We start from the raw sequence: 25,268 nt of genomic DNA, 5'->3' as shown, positions 1-25,268 counted from the left end.
AGATCTGGAGGCACCCCCCTTCCGTTATGCGAAACTCGATCGACTGATCCAACTCAGGCGTCGTCCCACCTATATACCCACCCGGACCCCGAATCCGAGGCCGAGCGGGCATAGGGAGGTAGGACGGTCCGAGAAGGACGGTCGGCCGGGTTCAATTCGGAAGGGACATACCTCCAGGTCACATTGCGTGACAATTCTTTTATTAAGGACATGTAAAGCATCAATACATTGGCATTATTAAACACAACTCCTCGACCTTTTACAAAACTATACAATACTGCTGTATTATCCACAAAAATGTTAATTGCCGTGTCCGGCTCTGCCACACTTATGGCGTGATGTGCCGCCATGATAGCTGCCAAGGCTTCGGCGGTTACTATTGGCACTTCCTCTTCTAAGGCCCACACTTCTGTTGCCGATAACATTGGTATTGTCCATGCCACTTGCCATGGTGTGGCATCGCTATAAACGTCCATTATATATTTATAGTTTACAAATTCCCGCGGCTGGTGCCAGGTTCCGTCATCCCATAGACGGGACAACCATGTTGTGTCGCGTTGCGCTGTCTGAGTGATCAGGAACAACGGTAGACGAAGGACATAGACACACCATGAAATAAATCCCGCTGCCTTGGGGATATCGCGGGTGCGGATGCGTTTAATCACGTCTTTAATGTAAAAAATCCGTCTTAGAGAGTAACGCGTTAGTTTCAGGGTCATTGCGACGGTATTGATAATTACGCCTAAGTACTTAATTCTGGTTGCTGGGATTAAACGACTTTTCTTGAAATTTATGGTGATTTGCAGGGTATCGCGTAGGAACTGTACCACGTCTGGTACGAGGTGTTCCGTTTCCCTATTAAACAACAGCAACCAGTCATCCAAATACGCGATCATTACTATCCCGAACTCGCGATGTACTTCGTTTATCACCGCACGCGCCCACCGCTGCATAATGGCTGGGGCGAGCGCGTGTCCCATGGGGAGACGCGTCCATACGTATGTTTCCCCTTTGTGATAAACGCCGTAGTTGTGCCTATGCTCCGGAGCGATAGGTATCTGCCAAAAGGCATCTTTAAGGTCTATTTTGACCATGAGTGATCCTGAAGGCCCCCCCCCCCCTTTGGGTTCTAGGTGAAATTCTCACTCGACACAAATCAAACAAAAATGTTTCCATGGTGTGTATTGTTGTTCATTTTCATCAAATAAACAAAATAAAACATAGAATAAATCATTCAAGACAAGAAATGAGCATAAAAGATGCCTCAGCGCAAGTGTTAATGTTAGTAAAAGAGCCCATATTTCAAAAAATATTGCGAAAAACAACAATCTTCCATTATAGAGTGAATGTTTGAGGTGAATAGAAGGCATTTATTTCATTTTTAGAAATTTTAATTTTTCTCATTTTTCCATGAAATGTGCCAATACCCCCCCCTTTGGGTTCTAGGTGAAATTCTCACTCGACACAAATCAAACAAAAATGTTTCCATGGTGTGTATTGTTGTTCATTTTCATCAAATAAACAAAATAAAACCCAAAATAATACATTAAAGACAAGAAATGAGCATAAAAGATGCCTCAGCGCAAGTGTTAATGTTAGTAAAAGAGCCAAAATTTCAAAAAATATTGCGAAAAACAACAATCTTCCATTATAGAGTGAATGTTTGAGATGTATAGAAGGCATTTATTTCATTTTTAGAAATTTTAATTTTTCTCATTTTTCCATGAAAAGTGCCAATACCCCCCCTTTGGGTTCTAGGTTAAATTCTCACTCGACACAAATCAAACAAAAATGTTTCCATGGTGTGTATTGTTGTTCATTTTCATCAAATAAACAAAATAAAACCCAGAATAATACATTCAAGACAAGAAATGAGCATAAAAGATGCCTCATCGCAAGTGTTAATGTTAGTAAAAGAGCCCAAATTTCAAAAAATATTGCGAAAAACAACAATCTTCCATTAAAGAGTGAATGTTTGATGTGTATAGAAGGCATTTATTTCATTTTTAGAAATTTTAATTTTTCTCATTTTTCCATGAAAAGTGCCAATACCCCCCCCTTTGGGTTCTAGGTGAAATTCTCACTCGACACAAATCAAACAAAAATGTTTCCATGGTGTGTATTGTTGTTCATTTTCATCAAATAAACAAAATAAAACCCAGAATAATACATTAAAGACAAGAAATGAGCATAAAAGATGCCTCAGCGCAAGTGTTAATGTTAGTAAAAGAGCCAAAATTTCAAAAAATATTGCGAAAAACAACAATCTTCCATTATAGAGTGAATGTTTGAGGTGTATAGAAGGCATTTATTTCATTTTTAGAAATTTTAATTTTTCTCATTTTTCCATGAAAAGTGCCAATACCCCCCCCTTTGGGTTCTAGGTGAAATTCTCACTCGACACAAATCAAACAAAAATGATTCCATGGTGTGTATTGTTGTTCATTTTCATCAAATAAACAAAATAAAACCCAGAATAAATCATTAAAGACAAGAAATGAGCATAAAAGATGTCTCAGCGCAAGTGTTAATGTTAGTAAAAGAGGCCAAATTTCAAAAAATATTGCTAAAAACAACAATCTTCCATTATATAGTGAATGTTTGAGGTGTATAGAAGGAATTTATTTCATTTTTAGAAATTTTAATTTTTCTCATTTTTCCATGAAAAGTGCCAATACCCCCCCCTTTGGGTTCTAGGTGAAATTCTCACTCGAAACAAATCAAACAAAAATGATTCCATGGTGTGTATTGTTGTTCATTTTCATCAAATAAACAAAATAAAACCCAGAATAATACATTAAAGACAAGAAATGAGCATAAAAGATGCCTCAGCGCAAGTGTTAATGTTAGTAAAAGAGCCCAAATTTCAAAAAATATCGCAAAAAACTACAATCTTCCATTATAGAGTGAATGTTTGAGGTGTATAGGAGGCATTTATTTCATTTTTAGAAATTTTAATTTTTCTCATTTTTCCATGAAAAGTGCCAATACTATGAATAAGTGCCAATATTTGGGTTCTAGGTGAAATTCTCACACGACACATATCAAACAAAAATGTTTCCATGGTGTTTATTGTTGTTCATTTTCATCAAATAAACAAAATAAAACCCAGAATAAATCATTAAAGACAAGAAATGAGCATAAAAGATGCCTCAGCGCAAGTGTTAATGTTAGTAAAAGAGCCCAAATTTCAAAAAATATTGCGAAAAACTACAATCTTCCATTATAGAGTGAATTTTTGAGGTGTATAGAAGGCATTTATTTCATTTTTAGAAATTTTAATTTTTCTCATTTTTCCATGAAAAGTGCCAATACCCCCCCCTTTGGGTTCAGGGGAAATTCTCACACGACACAAATCAAACAAAAATGTTTCCATGGTGTGTATTGTTGATCATTTTCATCAAATAAAAAAAATAAAACCCCGAATAATACATTAAAGACAAGAAATGAGCATAAAAGATGCCTCAGCGCAAGTGTTAATGTTAGTAAAAGAGGCCAAATTTCAAAAAATATTGCTAAAAACAACAATCTTCCATTATATAGTGAATGTTTGAGGTGTATAGAAGGAATTTATTTCATTTTTAGAAATTTTAATTTTTCTCATTTTTCCATGAAAAGTGCCAATACCCCCCCCTTTGGGTTCTAGGTGAAATTCTCACTCGAAACAAATCAAACAAAAATGATTCCATGGTGTGTATTGTTGTTCATTTTCATCAAATAAACAAAATAAAACCCAGAATAATACATTAAAGACAAGAAATGAGCATAAAAGATGCCTCAGCGCAAGTGTTAATGTTAGTAAAAGAGCCCAAATTTCAAAAAATATCGCAAAAAACTACAATCTTCCATTATAGAGTGAATGTTTGAGGTGTATAGGAGGCATTTATTTCATTTTTAGAAATTTTAATTTTTCTCATTTTTCCATGAAAAGTGCCAATACTATGAATAAGTGCCAATATTTGGGTTCTAGGTGAAATTCTCACACGACACATATCAAACAAAAATGTTTCCATGGTGTTTATTGTTGTTCATTTTCATCAAATAAACAAAATAAAACCCAGAATAAATCATTAAAGACAAGAAATGAGCATAAAAGATGCCTCAGCGCAAGTGTTAATGTTAGTAAAAGAGCCCAAATTTCAAAAAATATTGCGAAAAACTACAATCTTCCATTATAGAGTGAATTTTTGAGGTGTATAGAAGGCATTTATTTCATTTTTAGAAATTTTAATTTTTCTCATTTTTCCATGAAAAGTGCCAATACCCCCCCCTTTGGGTTCAGGGGAAATTCTCACACGACACAAATCAAACAAAAATGTTTCCATGGTGTGTATTGTTGATCATTTTCATCAAATAAAAAAAATAAAACCCCGAATAATACATTAAAGACAAGAAATGAGCATAAAAGATGCCTCAGCGCAAGTGTTAATGTTAGTAAAAGAGCCCAAATTTCAAAAAATATTGCTAAAAACAACAATCTTCCATTACAGAGTAAATGTTTGAGGTGTATAGAAGGCATTTATTTCATTTTTAGAAATTTTAATTTTTCACATTTTTCCATGAAAAGTGCCAATACCCCACCCTTTGGGTTCTAGGTGAAATTCTCACTCGAAACAAATCAAACAAAAATGATTCCATGGTGTGTATTGTTGTTCATTTTCATCAAATAAAAAAAATAAAACCCCGAATAATACATTAAAGACAAGAAATGAGCATAAAAGATGCCTCATCGCAAGTGTTAATGTTAGTAAAAGAGCCCAAATTTCAAAAAATATTGCGAAAAACAACAATCTTCCATTAAAGAGTGAATTTTTGAGGTGTATAGGAGGCATTTATTTCATTTTTAGAAATTTTAATTTTTCACATTTTTCCATGAAAAGTGCCAATACCCCCCCCTTTGGGTTCTAGGTGAAATTCTCACTCGACACAAATCAAACAAAAATGTTTCCATGGTGTGTATTGTTGTTCATTTTCATCAAATAAACAAAATAAAACCCAGAATAAATCATTAAAAACCAGAAATGAGCATAAGGGATGCCTCAGCGCAAGTGTTAATGTTAGTAAAAGAGCCCAAATTTCAAAAAATATTGCGAAAAACTACAATCTTCCATTATAGAGTGAATGTTTGAGGTGTATAGAAGGCATTTATTTCATTTTTAAAAATTTTAATTTTTCTCATTTTTCCATGAAAAGTGCCAATACCCCCTCTTTGGGTTCTAGGTGAAATTCTCACTCGACACAAATCAAACAAAAATGTTTCCATGGTGTGTATTGTTGTTCATTTTCATCAAATAAACAAAATAAAACCCAGAATAATACATTAAAGACAAGAAATGAGCATAAAAGATGCCTCATCGCAAGTGTTAATGTTAGTAAAAGAGCCCAAATTTCAAAAAATATTGCGAAAAACAACAATCTTCCATTATAGAGTGAATGTTTGAGGTGTATAGAAGGCATTTATTTCATTTTTAGAAATTTTAATTTTTCTCATTTTTCCATGAAAAGTGCCAATACCCCACCCTTTGGGTTCTAGGTGAAATTCTCACTCGACACAAATCAAACAAAAATGTTTCCATGGTGTGTATTGTTGTTCATTTTCATCAAATAAACAAAATAAAACCCAGAATAATACATTAAAGACAAGAAATGAGCATAAAAGATGCCTCATCGCCAGTGTTAATTTTAGTAAAAGACCCCAAATTTCAAAAAATATTGCGAAAAACAACAATCTTCCATTATAGAGTGAATGTTTGAGGTGTATAGAAGGCATTTATTTCATTTTTAGAAATTTTAATTTTTCTCATTTTTCCATGAAAAGTGCCAATACCCCCCCCTTTGGGTTCTAGGTGAAATTCTCACTCGACACAAATCAAACAAAAATGTTTCCAAGGTGTGTATTGTTGTTCATTTTCATCAAATAAACAAAATAAAACCCAGAATAAATCATTAAAGACAAGAAATGAGCATAAAAGATGCCTCATCGCCAGTGTTAATTTTAGTAAAAGACCCCAAATTTCAAAAAATATTGCGAAAAACAACAATCTTCCATTATAGAGTGAATGTTTGAGGTGTATAGAAGGCATTTATTTCATTTTTAGAAATTTTAATTTTTCTCATTTTTCCATGAAAAGTGCCAATACCCCCCCCTTTGGGTTCTAGGTGAAATTCTCACTCGACACAAATCAAACAAAAATGTTTCCATGGTGTGTATTGTTGTTCATTTTCATCAAATAAACAAAATAAAACCCAGAATAATACATTAAAGACAAGAAATGAGCATAAAAGATGCCTCATCGCAAGTGTTAATGTTAGTAAAAGAGCCCAAATTTCAAAAAATATTGCGAAAAACAACAATCTTCCATTATAGAGTGAATGTTTGAGGTGTATAGAAGGCATTTATTTCATTTTTAGAAATTTTAATTTTTCTCATTTTTCCATGAAAAGTGCCAATACCCCCCCCTTTGGGTTCTAGGTGAAATTCTCACTCGACACAAATCAAACAAAAATGTTTCCAAGGTGTGTATTGTTGTTCATTTTCATCAAATAAACAAAATAAAACCCAGAATAAATCATTAAAAACCAGAAATGAGCATAAAAGATGCCTCAGCGGAAGTGTTAATGTTAGTAAAAGAGCCCAAATTTCAAAAAATATTGCGAAAAACAACCATCTTCCATTATAGAGTGAATGTTTGAGGTGTATAGGAGGCATTTATTTCATTTTTAGAAATTTTAATTTTTCTCATTTTTCCATGAAAAGTGCAAATACCCCCCCTTTGGGTTCTAGGTGAAATTCTCACTCGACACAAATCAAACAAAAATGTTTCCAAGGTGTGTATTGTTGTTCATTTTCATCAAATAAACAAAATAAAACCCAGAATAAATCATTAAAGACAAGAAATGAGCATAAAAGATGCCTCATCGCTAGTGTTAATTTTAGTAAAAGACCCCAAATTTCAAAAAATATTGCGAAAAACAACAATCTTCCATTATAGAGTGAATGTTTGAGGTGTATAGAAGGCATTTATTGGATTTTTAGAAATTTTAATTTTTCTCATTTTTCCATGAAAAGTGCCAATACCCCCCCCTTTGGGTTCTAGGTGAAATTCTCACTCGACACAAATCAAACAAAAATGTTTTTATGGTGTGTATTGTTGTTCATTTTCATCAAATAAACAAAATAAAACCCAGAATAATACATTAAAGACAAGAAATGAGCATAAAAGATGCCTCATCGCAAGTGTTAATGTTAGTAAAAGAGCCCAAATTTCAAAAAATATTGCGAAAAACAACAATCTTCCATTATAGAGTGAATGTTTGAGGTGTATAGAAGGCATTTATTTCATTTTTAGAAATTTTAATTTTTCTCATTTTTCCATGAAAAGTGCCAATACCCCCTTTGGGTTCTAGGTGAAATTCTCACTCGACACAAATCAAACAAAAATGTTTCCAAGGTGTGTATTGTTGTTCATTTTCATCAAATAAACAAAATAAAACCCAGAATAAATCATTAAAGACAAGAAATGAGCATAAAAGATGCCTCATCGCCAGAGTTAATTTTAGTAAAAGACCCCAAATTTCAAAAAATATTGCGAAAAACAACAATCTTCCATTATAGAGTGAATGTTTGAGGTGTATAGAAGGCATTTATTTCATTTTTAGAAATTTTAATTTTTCTCATTTTTCCATGAAAAGTGCCAATACCCCCCCCCCCTTTGGGTTCTAGGTGAAATTCTCACTCGACACAAATCAAACAAAAATGTTTCCAAGGTGTGTATTGTTGTTCATTTTCATCAAATAAACAAAATAAAACCCAGAATAAATCATTAAAAACCAGAAATGAGCATAAAAGAGGCCTCAGCGGAAGTGTTAATGTTAGTAAAAGAGCCCAAATTTCAAAAAATATCGCGAAAAACAACAATCTTTCATTATAGAGTGAATGTTTGAGGTGTATAGAAGGCATTTATTTCATTTTTAGAAATTTTAATTTTTCTCATTTTTCCAAGAAAAGTGCCAATACCCCCCCTTTGGGTTCTAGGTGAAATTCTCACTCAACACAAATCAAACAAAAATGTTTCCAAGGTGTGTATTGTTGTTCATTTTCATCAAATAAACAAAATAAAACCCAGAATAAATCATTAAAAACCAGAAATGAGCATAAAAGATGCCTCAGCGCAAGTGTTAATGTTAGTAAAAGAGCCCAAATTTCAAAAAATATTGCGAAAAACTACAATCTTCCATTATAGAGTGAATGTTTGAGGTGTATAGAAGGCATTTATTTCATTTTTAGAAATTTAATTTTTCTCATTTTTCCATGAAAAGTGCCAATACCCCCCCCCCTTTGGGTTCTAGGTGAAATTCTCACTCGACACAAATCAAACAAAAATGTTTCCATGGTGTGTATTGTTGTTCATTTTCATCAAATAAACAAAATAAAACCCAGAATAATACATTAAAGACAAGAAATGAGCATAAAAGATGCCTCATCGCAAGTGTTAATGTTAGTAAAAGAGCCCAAATTTCAAAAAATATTGCGAAAAACAACAATCTTCCATTATAGAGTGAATGTTTGAGGTTTATAGAAGGCATTTATTTCATTTTTAGAAATTATAATTTTTCTCATTTTTCCATGAAATGTGCTTATACCCCCCCCTTTGGGTTCTAGGTGAAATTCTCACTCGACACAAATCAAACAAAAATGTTTCCATGGTGTGTATTGTTGTTCATTTTCATCAAATAAACAAAATAAAACCCAGAATAATACATTAAAGACAAGAAATGAGCATAAAAGATGCCTCAGCGCAAGTGTTAATGTTAGTAAAAGAGCCCAAATTTCAAAAAATATCGCGAAAAACAACAATCTTCCATTATAGAGTGAATGTTTGAGGTGTATAGAAGGCATTTATTTCATTTTTAGAAATTTTAATTTTTCTCATTTTTCCATGAAAAGTGCCAAAAATTTCCATGAAAAGTGCCCTTTGGGTTCTAGGTGAAATTCTCACTCGACACAAATCAAACAAAAATGTTTCCATGGTGTGTATTGTTGTTCATTTTCATCAAATAAACAAAATAAAACCCAGAATAATACATTAAAGACAAGAAATGAGCATAAAAGATGCTTCATCGCAAGTGTTAATGTTAGTAAAAGAGCCCAAATTTCAAAAAATATCGCGAAAAACAACAATCTTCCATTATAGAGTGAATGTTTGAGGTGTATAGAAGGCATTTATTTCATTTTTAGAAATTTTAATTTTTCTCATTTTTCCATGAAAAGTGCCAATACCCCCCCTTTGGGTTCTAGGTGAAATTCTCACTCGACACAAATCAAACAAAAATGTTTCCAAGGTGTGTATTGTTGTTCATTTTCATCAAATAAACAAAATAAAACCCAGAATAAATCATTAAAAACCAGAAATGAGCATAAAAGATGCCTCAGCGCAAGTGTTAATGTTAGTAAAAGAGCCCAAATTTCAAAAAATATTGCGAAAAACTACAATCTTCCATTATAGAGTGAATGTTTGAGGTGTATAGAAGGCATTTATTTCATTTTTAGAAATTTAATTTTTCTCATTTTTCCATGAAAAGTGCCAATACCCCCCCCTTTGGGTTCTAGGTGAAATTCTCACTCGACACAAATCAAACAAAAATGTTTCCATGGTGTGTATTGTTGTTCATTTTCATCAAATAAACAAAATAAAACCCAGAATAATACATTAAAGACAAGAAATGAGCATAAAAGATGCCTCATCGCAAGTGTTAATGTTAGTAAAAGAGCCCAAATTTCAAAAAATATTGCGAAAAACAACAATCTTCCATTATAGAGTGAATGTTTGAGGTTTATAGAAGGCATTTATTTCATTTTTAGAAATTATAATTTTTCTCATTTTTCCATGAAATGTGCCAATACCCCCCCCTTTGGGTTCTAGGTGAAATTCTCACTCGACACAAATCAAACAAAAATGTTTCCATGGTGTGTATTGTTGTTCATTTTCATCAAATAAACAAAATAAAACCCAGAATAATACATTAAAGACAAGAAATGAGCATAAAAGATGCCTCATCGCAAGTGTTAATGTTAGTAAAAGAGCCCAAATTTCAAAAAATATTGCGAAAAACAACAATCTTCCATTAAAGAGTGAATGTTTGATGTGTATAGAAGGCATTTATTTCATTTTTAGAAATTTTAATTTTTCTCATTTTTCCATGAAAAGTGCCAATACCCCCCCCTTTGGGTTCTAGGTGAAAAACTCACTCAACACAAATCAAACAAAAATGTTTCCATTGTGTGTATTGTTGTTCATTTTCATCAAATAAATAAAATAAAACCCAGAATAAATCATTAAAGAGAAGAAATGAGCATAAAAGATGCCTCATCGCAAGTGTTAATGTTAGTAAAAGAGCCCAAATTTCAAAAAATATCGCAAAAAACTACAATCTTCCATTATAGAGTGAATGTTTGAGGTGTATAGGAGGCATTTATTTCATTTTTAGAAATTTTAATTTTTCTCATTTTTCCATGAAAAGTGCCAATACCCCCCCCTTTGGGTTCTGGGTGAAATTCTCACTCGACACGAATCAAACAAAAATGTTTCCAAGGTGTGTATTGTTGTTCATTTTCATGAAATAAACAAAATAAAACCCAGAATAAATCATTAAAGACAAGAAATGAGCATAAAAGATGCTTCATCGCAAGTGTTAATGTTAGTAAAAGAGCCCAAATTTCAAAAAATATCGCGAAAAACAACAATCTTCCATTATAGAGTGAATGTTTGAGTTGTATAGAAGGCATTTATTTCATTTTTAGAAATTTTAATTTTTCTCATTTTTCCATGAAAAGTGCCAATACCCCCCCCCTTTGGGTTCTAGGTGAAAAACTCACTCAACACAAATCAAACAAAAATGTTTCCATTGTGTGTATTGTTGTTCATTTTCATCAAATAAATAAAATAAAACCCAGAATAAATCATTAAAGACAAGAAATGAGCATAAAAGATGCCTCATCGCAAGTGTTAATGTTAGTAAAAGAGCCCAAATTTCAAAAATATTGCGAAAAACTACAATCTTCCATTATAGAGTGAATGTTTGAGGTGTATAGAAGGCATTTATTTCATTTTTAGAAATTTTAATTTTTCTCATTTTTCCATGAAAAGTGCCAATACCCCCCCCTTTGGGTTCTGGGTGAAATTCTCACTCGACACGAATCAAACAAAAATGTTTCCAAGGTGTGTATTGTTGTTCATTTTCATGAAATAAACAAAATAAAACCCAGAATAAATCATTAAAGACAAGAAATGAGCATAAAAGATGCCTCATCGCAAGTGTTAATGTTAGTAAAAGAGCCCAAATTTCAAAAAATATCGCAAAAAACTACAATCTTCCATTATAGAGTGAATGTTTGAGGTGTATAGAAGGCATTTATTTCATTTTTAGAAATTTTAATTTTTCTCATTTTTCCATGAAAAGTGCCAATACCCCCCCCTTTGGGTTCTAGGTGAAAAACTCACTCAACACAAATCAAACAAAAATGTTTCCATTGTGTGTATTGTTGTTCATTTTCATCAAATAAATAAAATAAAACCCAGAATAAATCATTCAAGACAAGAAATGAGCATAAAAGATGCCTCATCGCAAGTGTTAATGTTAGTAAAAGAGCCCAAATTTCAAAAAATATCGCAAAAAAACTACAATCTTCCATTATAGAGTGAATGTTTGAGGTGTATAGGAGGCATTTATTTCATTTTTAGAAATTTTAATTTTTCTCATTTTTCCATGAAAAGTGCCAATACCCCCCCCTTTGGGTTCTAGGTGAAATTCTCACTCGACACAAATCAAACAAAAATGTTTCCATGGTGTGTATTGTTGTTCATTTTCATCAAATAAACAAAATAAAACCCAGAATAATACATTAAAGACAAGAAATGAGCATAAAAGATGCCTCATCGCAAGTGTTAATGTTAGTAAAAGAGCCCAAATTTCAAAAAATATTGCGAAAAACAACAATCTTCCATTATAGAGTGAATGTTTGAGGTGTATAGAAGGCATTTATTTCATTTTTAGAAATTTTAATTTTTCTCATTTTTCCATGAAATGTGCCAATACCTCAAATATAATAAATATAGATAAAGAATAGAGATAGAGAGCAGATATAAATAGAGAGCAAACCTGAGACCTTGTGTCAACTGAATTCAGCATTGTTCCAAGGTTACAATTCCAGAACTTTATACATCTATCGGCAGTACCACCTCCACTAGCCAGTATTTGGGGCTGCCAGGGACACCATGCTAGAGCCTTCACAGCTGCTTGATGGGCACTGAATGTGTGGACAGGTTCAGTGGCTGAGTGAATTTGCCCACCACCTGCAGCTGGCCATATATTGAGAATGTTGTCATTACCCCCGGACGCAAGATACCGCCCTCCTGGTGACCACTTAATTCCACACACCTCCTGGGAGTGGCCATTAAGATCAGCAACTAGTGATTCAGCCTGCCTTACATCGTGTTGATGAATATGACCAGAGCGACTGCCTGACGTAAGAATGTATGAATTCCATGCCAGGGAACCAACCCGCCCTGAGTGACCAGTGAGTGTTCTGAGAAGTTTCTCTTGTGGGACATCCCACAGCTGTGTGCTTCCATTGCTAATTCCAACAGCCAAATAGCATCCTTCCTGTATCCATGAGAGAGATGAAATATATTCTGCCTGAGAATTTAATTCCATGAGGTGATTGATGTTGCCACTTTCAGCATCCCACAAATACACACTCATTCCCAAAGCCACAGCCAACAAGTTGGTAGATGACCAATCCACAAGGTTCAAGTAATAGTCATCAATGATGTCGGGTGCATCTAAAATTTTTTCAGCAGTCTGAGGTATGTATCTTGTGGATTTCACTGAGCCTGGCGTCTTAGACTGAGTGTAAACCACTTTCATTGAGTTCTGATGCCCCTCTGGAGCTGCTGGGGCTTTGTTACGGAATGCAAGAATTCTGGTCCCAGCTTCATTCCCCATCAGGTTCTCGGACATAATTCGCTGCTTCTCTCTGACAGAAGGGCTGAGGAACTCCAAGTCTTCTTCTCCTTCTGCCTGGTTTAACTTGAAGTGGCCGAAGTCGAAATGTGTGGCTGATCGGTTGGGAATGAAGCGATCCCCACCAACTGGAGTCCTCTGCTTCTTCCCTGACCCGGGAGTGGAGGCGCCTTTCCTTTGACCTGGTGATTTGGATGGAGTTTTCTTGGAAGCCATTGCCTCTGCTGAGCCATTACCTTTGTTCGGAGTCTTGGCGGAGAGAGACTTGTTGCTTGTCGTGGAATTGAGTGAGACATTCATGCTCGAATTCGCCGATTCCAGATATTTTCTTTGCCATCTAGGCATGGGACCTTTCATGGAATCGTCCATTTTAACCAAATTGTTCAATTCATTAAAATACTGAGCATGGGACATGTCGTGAACTCCAATTCCTTCTCTTAAAGCGAAGTAGTAACACCAGATCTAGTGTGATAGATATTCTTCCTTGATATTCAATGAGTTTGTAATGGTCAGAGATCTGGAGGCACCCCCCTTCCGTTATGCGAAACTCGATCGACTGATCCAACTCAGGCGTCGTCCCACCTATATACCCACCCGGACCCCGAATCCGAGGCCGAGCGGGCATAGGGAGGTAGGACGGTCCGAGAAGGACGGTCGGCCGGGTTCAATTCGGAAGGGACATACCTCCAGGTCACATTGCGTGACAATTCTTTTATTAAGGACATGTAAAGCATCAATACATTGGCATTATTAAACACAACTCCTCGACCTTTTACAAAACTATACAATACTGCTGTATTATCCACAAAAATGTTAATTGCCGTGTCCGGCTCTGCCACACTTATGGCGTGATGTGCCGCCATGATAGCTGCCAAGGCTTCGGCGGTTACTATTGGCACTTCCTCTTCTAAGGCCCACACTTCTGTTGCCGATAACATTGGTATTGTCCATGCCACTTGCCATGGTGTGGCATCGCTATAAACGTCCATTATATATTTATAGTTTACAAATTCCCGCGGCTGGTGCCAGGTTCCGTCATCCCATAGACGGGACAACCATGTTGTGTCGCGTTGCGCTGTCTGAGTGATCAGGAACAACGGTAGACGAAGGACATAGACACACCATGAAATAAATCCCGCTGCCTTGGGGATATCGCGGGTGCGGATGCGTTTAATCACGTCTTTAATGTAACAAATCCGTCTTAGAGAGTAACGCGTTAGTTTCAGGGTCATTGCGACGGTATTGATAATTACGCCTAAGTACTTAATTCTGGTTGCTGGGATTAAACGACTTTTCTTGAAATTTATGGTGATTTGCAGGGTATCGCGTAGGAACTGTACCACGTCTGGTACGAGGTGTTCCGTTTCCCTATTAAACAACAGCAACCAGTCATCCAAATACGCGATCATTACTATCCCGAACTCGCGATGTACTTCGTTTATCACCGCACGCGCCCACCGCTGCATAATGGCTGGGGCGAGCGCGTGTCCCATGGGGAGACGCGTCCATACGTATGTTTCCCCTTTGTGATAAACGCCGTAGTTGTGCCTATGCTCCGGAGCGATAGGTATCTGCCAAAAGGCATCTTTAAGATCTATTTTGACCATGAGTGATCCTGAAGGCCCCCCCCCCCCTTTGGGTTCTAGGTGAAATTCTCACTCGACACAAATCAAACAAAAATGTTTCCATGGTGTGTATTGTTGTTCATTTTCATCAAATAAACAAAATAAAACATAGAATAAATCATTCAAGACAAGAAATGAGCATTAAAGATGCCTCATCGCAAGTGTTAATGTTAGTAAAAGAGCCCAAATTTCAAAAAATATCGCGAAAAACAACAATCTTCCATTATAGAGTGAATGTTTGAGGTGTATAGAAGGCATTTATTTCATTTTTAGAAATTTTAATTTTTCTCATTTTTCCATGAAAAGTGCCAATACCCCACACTTTGGGTTCTAGGTGAAATTCTCACTCGACACAAATCAAACAAAAATGTTTCCAAGGTGTGTATTGTTGTTCATTTTCATCAAATAAACAAAATAAAACCCAGAATTAATCATTAAAAACCAGAAATGAGCATAAAAGATGCCTCAGCGCAAGTGTTAATGTTAATAAAAGAGCCCAAATTTCAAAAAATATTGCGAAAAACTACAATCTTCCATTATAGAGTGAATGTTTGAGGTGTATAGAAGGCATTTATTTCATTTTTAGAAATTTTAATTTTTCTCATTTTTCCATGAAAAGTGCCAATACCCCCCCCTTTGGGTTCTAGGTGAAATTCTCACTCGACACAAATCAAACAAAAATGTTTCCATGGTGTGTATTGTTGTTCATTTTCATCAAATAAACAAAATAAAACCCAAAATAATACATTAAAGACAAGAAATGAGCATAAAAGATGCCTCAGCGCAAGTGTTAATGTTAGTAAAAGAGCCAAAATTTCAAAAAATATTGCGAAAAACAACAATCTTCCATTATAGAGTGAATGTTTGAGGTGTATAGAAGGCATTTATTTCATTTTCAGAAATTTTAATTTTTCTCATTTTTCCATGAAAAGTACCAATACCACCCCCTTTGGGTTCTAGGTGAAATTCTCCTTCGACACAAATCAAACAAAAATGTTTCCAAGGTGTGTATTGTTGTTCATTTTCATCAAATAAACAAAATAACCCCCAGAATAAATCATTAAAAACCAGGAATGAGCATAAAAGATGCCTCATCGCAAGTGTTAATGTTAATAAAAGAGCCCAAATTTCAAAAAATATTGCGAAAAACAACAATCTTCCATTATAGAGTGAATGTTTGAGGTGAATAGAAGGCATTTATTTCATTTTTAGAAATTTTAATTTTTCTCATTTTTCCATGAAATGTGCCAATACCCCCCCCTTTGGGTTCAAGGTGAAATTCTCACTCGACACAAATCAAACAAAAATGTTTCCATGGTGTTTATTGTTGTTCATTTTCATCAAATAAACAAAATAAAACCCAGAATAAATCATTAAAGACAAGAAATGAGCATAAAAGATGCCTCAGCGCAAGTGTTAATGTTAGTAAAAGAGCCCAAATTTCAAAAAATATCGCGAAAAACAACAATCTTCCATTATAGAGTGAATGTTTGAGGTGTATAGAAGGCATTTATTTCATTTTTAGAAATTTTAATTTTTCTCATTTTTCCAAGAAAAGTGCCAATACCCCCCCTTTGGGTTCTAGGTGAAATTCTCACTCGACACAAATCAAACAAAAATGTTTCCAAGGTGTGTATTGTTGTTCATTTTCATCAAATAAACAAAATAAAACCCAGAATAAATCATTAAAAACCAGAAATGAGCATAAAAGATGCCTCAGCGCAAGTGTTAATGTTAGTAAAAGAGCCCAAATTTCAAAAAATATTGCGAAAAACTACAATCTTCCATTATAGAGTGAATGTTTGAGGTGTATAGAAGGCATTTATTTCATTTTTAGAAATTTAATTTTTCTCATTTTTCCATGAAAAGTGCCAATACCCCCCCCCTTTGGGTTCTAGGTGAAATTCTCACTCGACACAAATCAAACAAAAATGTTTCAATGGTGTGTATTGTTGTTCATTTTCATCAAATAAACAAAATAAAACCCAGAATAATACATTAAAGACAAGAAATGAGCATAAAAGATGCCTCATCGCAAGTGTTAATGTTAGTAAAAGAGCCCAAATTTCAAAAAATATTGCGAAAAACAACAATCTTCCATTATAGAGTGAATGTTTGAGGTTTATAGAAGGCATTTATTTCATTTTTAGAAATTATAATTTTTCTCATTTTTCCATGAAATGTGCCAATACCCCCCCCTTTGGGTTCTAGGTGAAATTCTCACTCGACACAAATCAAACAAAAATGTTTCCATGGTGTGTATTGTTGTTCATTTTCATCAAATAAACAAAATAAAACCCAGAATAATACATTAAAGACAAGAAATGAGCATAAAAGATGCCTCAGCGCAAGTGTTAATGTTAGTAAAAGAGCCCAAATTTCAAAAAATATCGCGAAAAACAACAATCTTCCATTATAGAGTGAATGTTTGAGGTGTATAGAAGGCATTTATTTCATTTTTAGAAATTTTAATTTTTCTCATTTTTCCATGAAAAGTGCCAAAAATTTCCATGAAAAGTGCCCTTTGGGTTCTAGGTGAAATTCTCACTCGACACAAATCAAACAAAAATGTTTCCATGGTGTGTATTGTTGTTCATTTTCATCAAATAAACAAAATAAAACCCAGAATAATACATTAAAGACAAGAAATGAGCATAAAAGATGCTTCATCGCAAGTGTTAATGTTAGTAAAAGAGCCCAAATTTCAAAAAATATCGCGGAAAACAACAATCTTCCATTATAGAGTGAATGTTTGAGGTGTATAGAAGGCATTTATTTCATTTTTAGAAATTTTAATTTTTCTCATTTTTCCATGAAAAGTGCCAATACCCCACCCCCCCCTTTGGGTTCTAGGTGAAATTCTCACTCGACACAAATCAAACAAAAATGTTTCCAAGGTGTGTATTGTTGTTCATTTTCATCAAATAAACAAAATAAAACCCAGAATAAATCATTAAAAACCAGAAATGAGCATAAAAGATGCCTCAGCGCAAGTGTTAATGTTAGTAAAAGAGCCCAAATTTCAAAAAATATTGCGAAAAACTACAATCTTCCATTATAGAGTGAATGTTTGAGGTGTATAGAAGGCATTTATTTCATTTTTAGAAATTTTAATTTTTCTCATTTTTCCATGAAAAGTGTCAATACCCCCCCCTTTGGGTTCTAGGTGAAATTCTCACTCGACACAAATCAAACAAAAATGTTTCCATGGTGTGTATTGTTGTTCATTTTCATCAAATAAACAAAATAAAACCCAGAATAATACATTAAAGACAAGAAATGAGCATAAAAGATGCCTCATCGCAAGTGTTAATGTTAGTAAAAGAGCCCAAATTTCAAAAAATATTGCGAAAAACAACAATCTTCCATTAAAGAGTGAATGTTTGATGTGTATAGAAGGCATTTATTTCATTTTTAGAAATTTTAATTTTTCTCATTTTTCCATGAAAAGTGCCAATACCCCCCCCTTTGGGTTCTAGGTGAAAAACTCACTCAACACAAATCAAACAAAAATGTTTCCATTGTGTGTATTGTTGTTCATTTTCATCAAATAAATAAAATAAAACCCAGAATAAATCATTAAAGACAAGAAATGAGCATAAAAGATGCCTCATCGCAAGTGTTAATGTTAGTAAAAGAGCCCAAATTTCAAAAAATATCGCAAAAAACTACAATCTTCCATTATAGAGTGAATGTTTGAGGTGTATAGGAGGCATTTATTTCATTTTTAGAAATTTTAATTTTTCTCATTTTTCCATGAAAAGTGCCAATACCCCCCCCTTTGGGTTCTGGGTGAAATTCTCACTCGACACGAATCAAACAAAAATGTTTCCAAGGTGTGTATTGTTGTTCATTTTCATGAAATAAACAAAATAAAACCCAGAATAAATCATTAAAGACAAGAAATGAGCATAAAAGATGCTTCATCGCAAGTGTTAATGTTAGTAAAAGAGCCCAAATTTCAAAAAATATCGCGAAAAACAACAATCTTCCATTATAGAGTGAATGTTTGAGGTGTATAGAAGGCATTTATTTCATTTTTAGAAATTTTAATTTTTCTCATTTTTCCATGAAAAGTGCCAATACCCCCCCCTTTGGGTTCTAGGTGAAAAACTCACTCAACACAAATCAAACAAAAATGTTTCCATTGTGTGTATTGTTGTTCATTTTCATCAAATAAATAAAATAAAACCCAGAATAAATCATTAAAGACAAGAAATGAGCATAAAAGATGCCTCATCGCAAGTGTTAATGTTAGTAAAAGAGCCCAAATTTCAAAAAATATTGCGAAAAACTACAATCTTCCATTATAGAGTGAATGTTTGAGGTGTATAGAAGGCATTTATTTCATTTTTAGAAATTTTAATTTTTCTCATTTTTCCATGAAAAGTGCCAATACCCCCCCCTTTGGGTTCTGGGTGAAATTCTCACTCGACACGAATCAAACAAAAATGTTTCCAAGGTGTGTATTGTTGTTCATTTTCATGAAATAAACAAAATAAAACCCAGAATAAATCATTAAAGACAAGAAATGAGCATAAAAGATGCCTCATCGCAAGTGTTAATGTTAGTAAAAGAGCCCAAATTTCAAAAAATATCGCGAAAAACAACAATCTTCCATTATAGAGTGAATGTTTGAGGTGTATAGAAGGCATTTATTTCATTTTTAGAAATTTTAATTTTTCTCATTTTTCCATGAAAAGTGCCAATACCCCCCCCTATGGGTTCTAGGTGAAAAACTCACTCAACACAAATCAAACAAAAATGTTTCCATTGTGTGTATTGTTGTTCATTTTCATCAAATAAACAAAATAAAACCCAGAATAATACATTAAAGACAAGAAATGAGCATAAAAGATGCCTCATCGCAAGTGTTAATGTTAGTAAAAGAGCCCAAATTTCAAAAAATATTGCGAAAAACAACAATCTTCCATTATAGAGTGAATGTTTGAGGTGTATAGAAGGCATTTATTTCATTTTTAGAAATTTTAATTTTTCTCATTTTTCCATGAAAAGTGCCAATACCCCCCCCTTTGGGTTCTAGGTGAAATTCTCACTCGACACAAATCAAACAAAAATGTTTCCATGGTGTGTATTGTTGTTCATTTTCATCAAATAAACAAAATAAAACCCAGAATAATACATTAAAGACAAGAAATGAGCATAAAAGATGCCTCATCGCAAGTGTTAATGTTAGTAAAAGAGCCCAAATTTCAAAAAATATTGCGAAAAACAACAATCTTCCATTATAGAGTGAATGTTTGAGGTGTATAGAAGGCATTTATTTCATTTTTAGAAATTTTAATTTTCTCATTTTTCCATGAAAAGTGCCAATACCCCCCCCTTTGGGTTCTAGGTGAAATTCTCACTCGACACAAATCAAACAAAAATGTTTCCAAGGTGTGTATTGTTGTTCATTTTCATCAAATAAACAAAATAAAACCCAGAATAAATCATAAAAAACCAGAAATGAGCATAAAAGATGCCTCAGCGGAAGTGTTAATGTTAGTAAAAGAGCCCAAATTTCAAAAAATATTGCGAAAAACAACAATCTTCCATTATAGAGTGAATGTTTGAGGTGTATAGAAGGCATTTATTTCATTTTTAGAAATTATAATTTTTCTCATTTTACCATGAAATGTGCCAATACCTCAAATATAATAAATATAGATAAAGAATAGAGATAGAGAGCAGATATAAATAGAGAGCAAACCTGAGACCTTGTGTCAACTGAATTCAGCATTGTTCCAAGGTTACAATTCCAGAACTTTATACATCTATCGGCAGTACCACCTCCACTAGCCAGTATTTGGGGCTGCCAGGGACACCATGCTAGAGCCTTCACAGCTGCTTGATGGGCACTGAATGTGTGGACAGGTTCAGTGGCTGAGTGAATTTGCCCACCACCTGCAGCTGGCCATATATTGAGAATGTTGTCATTACCCCCGGACGCAAGATACCGCCCTCCTGGTGACCACTTAATTCCACACACCTCCTGGGAGTGGCCATTAAGATCAGCAACTAGTGATTCAGCCTGCCTTACATCGTGTTGATGAATATGACCAGAGCGACTGCCTGACGTAAGAATGTATGAATTCCATGCCAGGGAACCAACCCGCCCTGAGTGACCAGTGAGTGTTCTGAGAAGTTTCTCTTGTGGGACATCCCACAGCTGTGTGCTTCCATTGCTAATTCCAACAGCCAAATAGCATATATCCTGTATCCATGAGAGAGATGAAATATATTCTGCCTGAGAATTTAATTCCATGAGGTGATTGATGTTGCCACTTTCAGCATCCCACAAATACACACTCATTCCCAAAGCCACAGCCAACAAGTTGGTAGATGACCAATCCACAAGGTTCAAGTAATAGTCATCAATGATGTCGGGTGCATCTAAAATTTTTTCAGCAGTCTGAGGTATGTATCTTGTGGATTTCACTGAGCCTGGCGTCTTAGACTGAGTGTAAACCACTTTCATTGAGTTCTGATGCCCCTCTGGAGCTGCTGGGGCTTTGTTACGGAATGCAAGAATTCTGGTCCAAGCTTCATTCCCCATCAGGTTCTCGGACATAATTCGCTGCTTCTCTCTGACAGAAGGGCTGAGGAACTCCAAGTCTTCTTCTCCTTCTGCCTGGTTTAACTTGAAGTGGCCGAAGTCGAAATGTGTGGCTGATCGGTTGGGAATGAAGCGATCCCCACCAACTGGAGTCCTCTGCTTCTTCCCTGACCCGGGAGTGGAGGCGCCTTTCCTTTGACCTGGTGATTTGGATGGAGTTTTCTTGGAAGCCATTGCCTCTGCTGAGCCATTACCTTTGTTCGGAGTCTTGGCGGAGAGAGACTTGTTGCTTGTCGTGGAATTGAGTGAGACATTCATGCTCGAATTCGCCGATTCCAGATATTTTCTTTGCCATCTAGGCATGGGACCTTTCATGGAATCGTCCATTTTAACCAAATTGTTCAATTCATTAAAATACTGAGCATGGGACATGTCGTGAACTCCAATTCCTTCTCTTAAAGCGAAGTAGTAACACCAGATCTAGTGTGATAGATATTCTTCCTTGATATTCAATGAGTTTGTAATGGTCAGAGATCTGGAGGCACCCCCCTTCCGTTATGCGAAACTCGATCGACTGATCCAACTCAGGCGTCGTCCCACCTATATACCCACCCGGACCCCGAATCCGAGGCCGAGCGGGCATAGGGAGGTAGGACGGTCCGAGAAGGACGGTCGGCCGGGTTCAATTCGGAAGGGACATACCTCCAGGTCACATTGCGTGACAATTCTTTTATTAAGGACATGTAAAGCATCAATACATTGGCATTATTAAACACAACTCCTCGACCTTTTACAAAACTATACAATACTGCTGTATTATCCACAAAAATGTTAATTGCCGTGTCCGGCTCTGCCACACTTATGGCGTGATGTGCCGCCATGATAGCTGCCAAGGCTTCGGCGGTTACTATTGGCACTTCCTCTTCTAAGGCCCACACTTCTGTTGCCGATAACATTGGTATTGTCCATGCCACTTGCCATGGTGTGGCATCGCTATAAACGTCCATTATATATTTATAGTTTACAAATTCCTGCGGCTGGTGCCAGGTTCCGTCATCCCATAGACGGGACAACCATGTTGTGTCGCGTTGCGCTGTCTGAGTGATCAGGAACAACGGTAGACGAAGGACATAGACACACCATGAAATAAATCCCGCTGCCTTGGGGATATCGCGGGTGCGGATGCGTTTAATCACGTCTTTAATGTAACAAATCCGTCTTAGAGAGTAACGCGTTAGTTTCAGGGTCATTGCGACGGTATTGATAATTACGCCTAAGTACTTAATTCTGGTTGCTGGGATTAAACGACTTTTCTTGAAATTTATGGTGATTTGCAGGGTATCGCGTAGGAACTGTACCACGTCTGGTACGAGGTGTTCCGTTTCCCTATTAAACAACAGCAACCAGTCATCCAAATACGCGATCATTACTATCCCGAACTCGCGATGTACTTCGTTTATCACCGCACGCGCCCACCGCTGCATAAAGGCTGGGGCGAGCGCGTGTCCCATGGGGAGACGCGTCCATACGTATGTTTCCCCTTTGTGATAAACGCCGTAGTTGTGCCTATAGTCCGGAGCGATAGGTATCTGCCAAAAGGCATCTTTAAGGTCTATTTTGACCATGAGTGATCCTGAAGGCCCCCCCCCCCCCCTTTGGGTTCTAGGTGAAATTCTCACTCGACACAAATCAAACAAAAATGTTTCCATGGTGTGTATTGTTGTTCATTTTCATCAAATAAACAAAATAAAACCCAGAATAAATCATTAAAAACCAGAAATGAGCATAAAAGATGCCTCAGCGCAAGTGTTAATGTTAATAAAAGAGCCCAAATTTCAAAAAATATTGCGAAAAACAACAATCTTCCATTATAGAGTGAATGTTTGAGGTGAATAGAAGGCATTTATTTCATTTTTAGAAATTTTAATTTTTCTCATTTTTCCATGAAATGTGCCAATACCCCCCCCCTTTGGGTTCAAGGTGAAATTCTCACTCGACACAAATCAAACAAAAATGTTTCCATGTTGTGTATTGTTGTTCATTTTCATCAAATAAACAAAATAAAACATAGAATAAATCATTCAAGACAAGAAATGAGCATAAAAGATGCCTCATCGCAAGTGTTAATGTTAGTAAAAGAGCCCAAATTTCAAAAAATATCGCGAAAAACAACAATCTTCCATTATAGAGTGAATGTTTGAGGTGTATAGAAGGCATTTATTTCATTTTTAGAAATTTTAATTTTTCTCATTTTTCCATGAAAAGTGCCAATACCCCCCCCTTTGGGTTCTAGGTGAAATTCTCACTCGACACAAATCAAACAAAAATGTTTCCAAGGTGTGTATTGTTGTTCATTTTCATCAAATAAACAAAATAAAACCCAGAATAAATCATTAAAAACCAGAAATGAGCATAAGGGATGCCTCAGCGCAAGTGTTAATGTTAGTAAAAGAGCCCAAATTTCAAAAAATATTGCGAAAAACAACAATCTTCCATTATAGAGTGAATGTTTGAGGTGTATAGAAGGCATTTATTTCATTTTTAGAAATTATAATTTTTCTCATTTTACCATGAAATGTGCCAATACCTCAATTATAATAAATATAGATAAAGAATAGAGATAGAGAGCAGATATAAATAGAGAGCAAACCTGAGACCTTGTGTCAACTGAATTCAGCATTGTTCCAAGGTTACAATTCCAGAACTTTATACATCTATCGGCAGTACCACCTCCACTAGCCAGTATTTGGGGCTGCCAGGGACACCATGCTAGAGCCTTCACAGCTGCTTGATGGGCACTGAATGTGTGGACAGGTTCAGTGGCTGAGTGAATTTGCCCACCACCTGCAGCTGGCCATATATTGAGAATGTTGTCATTACCCCCGGACGCAAGATACCGCCCTCCTGGTGACCACTTAATTCCACACACCTCCTGGGAGTGGCCATTAAGATCAGCAACTAGTGATTCAGCCACCCTTACATCGTGTTGATGAATATGACCAGAGCGACTGCCTGACGTAAGAATGTATGAATTCCATGCCAGGGAACCAACCCGCCCTGAGTGACCAGTGAGTGTTCTGAGAAGTTTCTCTTGTGGGACATCCCACAGCTGTGTGCTTCCATTGCTAATTCCAACAGCCAAATAGCATCCTTCCTGTATCCATGAGAGAGATGAAATATATTCTGCCTGAGAATTTAATTCCATGAGGTGATTGATGTTGCCACTTTCAGCATCCCACAAATACACACTCATTCCCAAAGCCACAGCCAACAAGTTGGTAGATGACCAATCCACAAGGTTCAAGTAATAGTCATCAATGATGTCGGGTGCATCTAAAATTTTTTCAGCAGTCTGAGGTATGTATCTTGTGGATTTCACTGAGCCTGGCGTCTTAGACTGAGTGTAAACCACTTTCATTGAGTTCTGATGCCCCTCTGGAGCTGCTGGGGCTTTGTTACGGAATGCAAGAATTCTGGTCCAAGCTTCATTCCCCATCAGGTTCTCGGACATAATTCGCTGCTTCTCTCTGACAGAAGGGCTGAGGAACTCCAAGTCTTCTTCTCCTTCTGCCTGGTTTAACTTGAAGTGGCCGAAGTCGAAATGTGTGGCTGATCGGTTGGGAATGAAGCGATCCCCACCAACTGGAGTCCTCTGCTTCTTCCCTGACCCGGGAGTGGAGGCGCCTTTCCTTTGACCTGGTGATTTGGATGGAGTTTTCTTGGAAGCCATTGCCTCTGCTGAGCCATTACCTTTGTTCGGAGTCTTGGCGGAGAGAGACTTGTTGCTTGTCGTGGAATTGAGTGAGACATTCATGCTCGAATTCGCCGATTCCAGATATTTTCTTTGCCATCTAGGCATGGGACCTTTCATGGAATCGTCCATTTTAACCAAATTGTTCAATTCATTAAAATACTGAGCATGGGACATGTCGTGAACTCCAATTCCTTCTCTTAAAGCGAAGTAGTAACACCAGATCTAGTGTGATAGATATTCTTCCTTGATATTCAATGAGTTTGTAATGGTCAGAGATCTGGAGGCACCCCCCTTCCGTTATGCGAAA

At 35.8% G+C, this 25,268-nt stretch overlaps 3 pseudogenes; all 3 read right to left on the bottom strand.

Moving 5' to 3' along the window:
• Positions 1 to 300: 300 nt before the first annotated feature.
• On the bottom strand, positions 301 to 13,528 carry LOC139687404 (cell division cycle protein 20 homolog pseudogene; annotated as a pseudogene).
• A 308-nt stretch (positions 13,529 to 13,836) lies between these two features.
• On the bottom strand, positions 13,837 to 21,730 carry LOC139687403 (cell division cycle protein 20 homolog pseudogene; annotated as a pseudogene).
• Positions 21,731 to 22,038: 308 nt separating this feature from the next.
• On the bottom strand, positions 22,039 to 25,226 carry LOC139687402 (cell division cycle protein 20 homolog pseudogene; annotated as a pseudogene).
• Between the last annotated feature and the right edge of the window lie 42 nt (positions 25,227 to 25,268).

Source organism: Hetaerina americana, unplaced genomic scaffold (assembly GCF_022747635.1).
Source record: "Hetaerina americana unplaced genomic scaffold, ioHetAmer1.1.p SCAF_192, whole genome shotgun sequence".
Taxonomy (NCBI): Eukaryota; Metazoa; Arthropoda; class Insecta; order Odonata; family Calopterygidae; genus Hetaerina; species Hetaerina americana.
The sequence above is the reverse complement of the archived record's forward strand: the minus strand, read 5'-3'. Positions and strand labels throughout refer to the sequence as shown.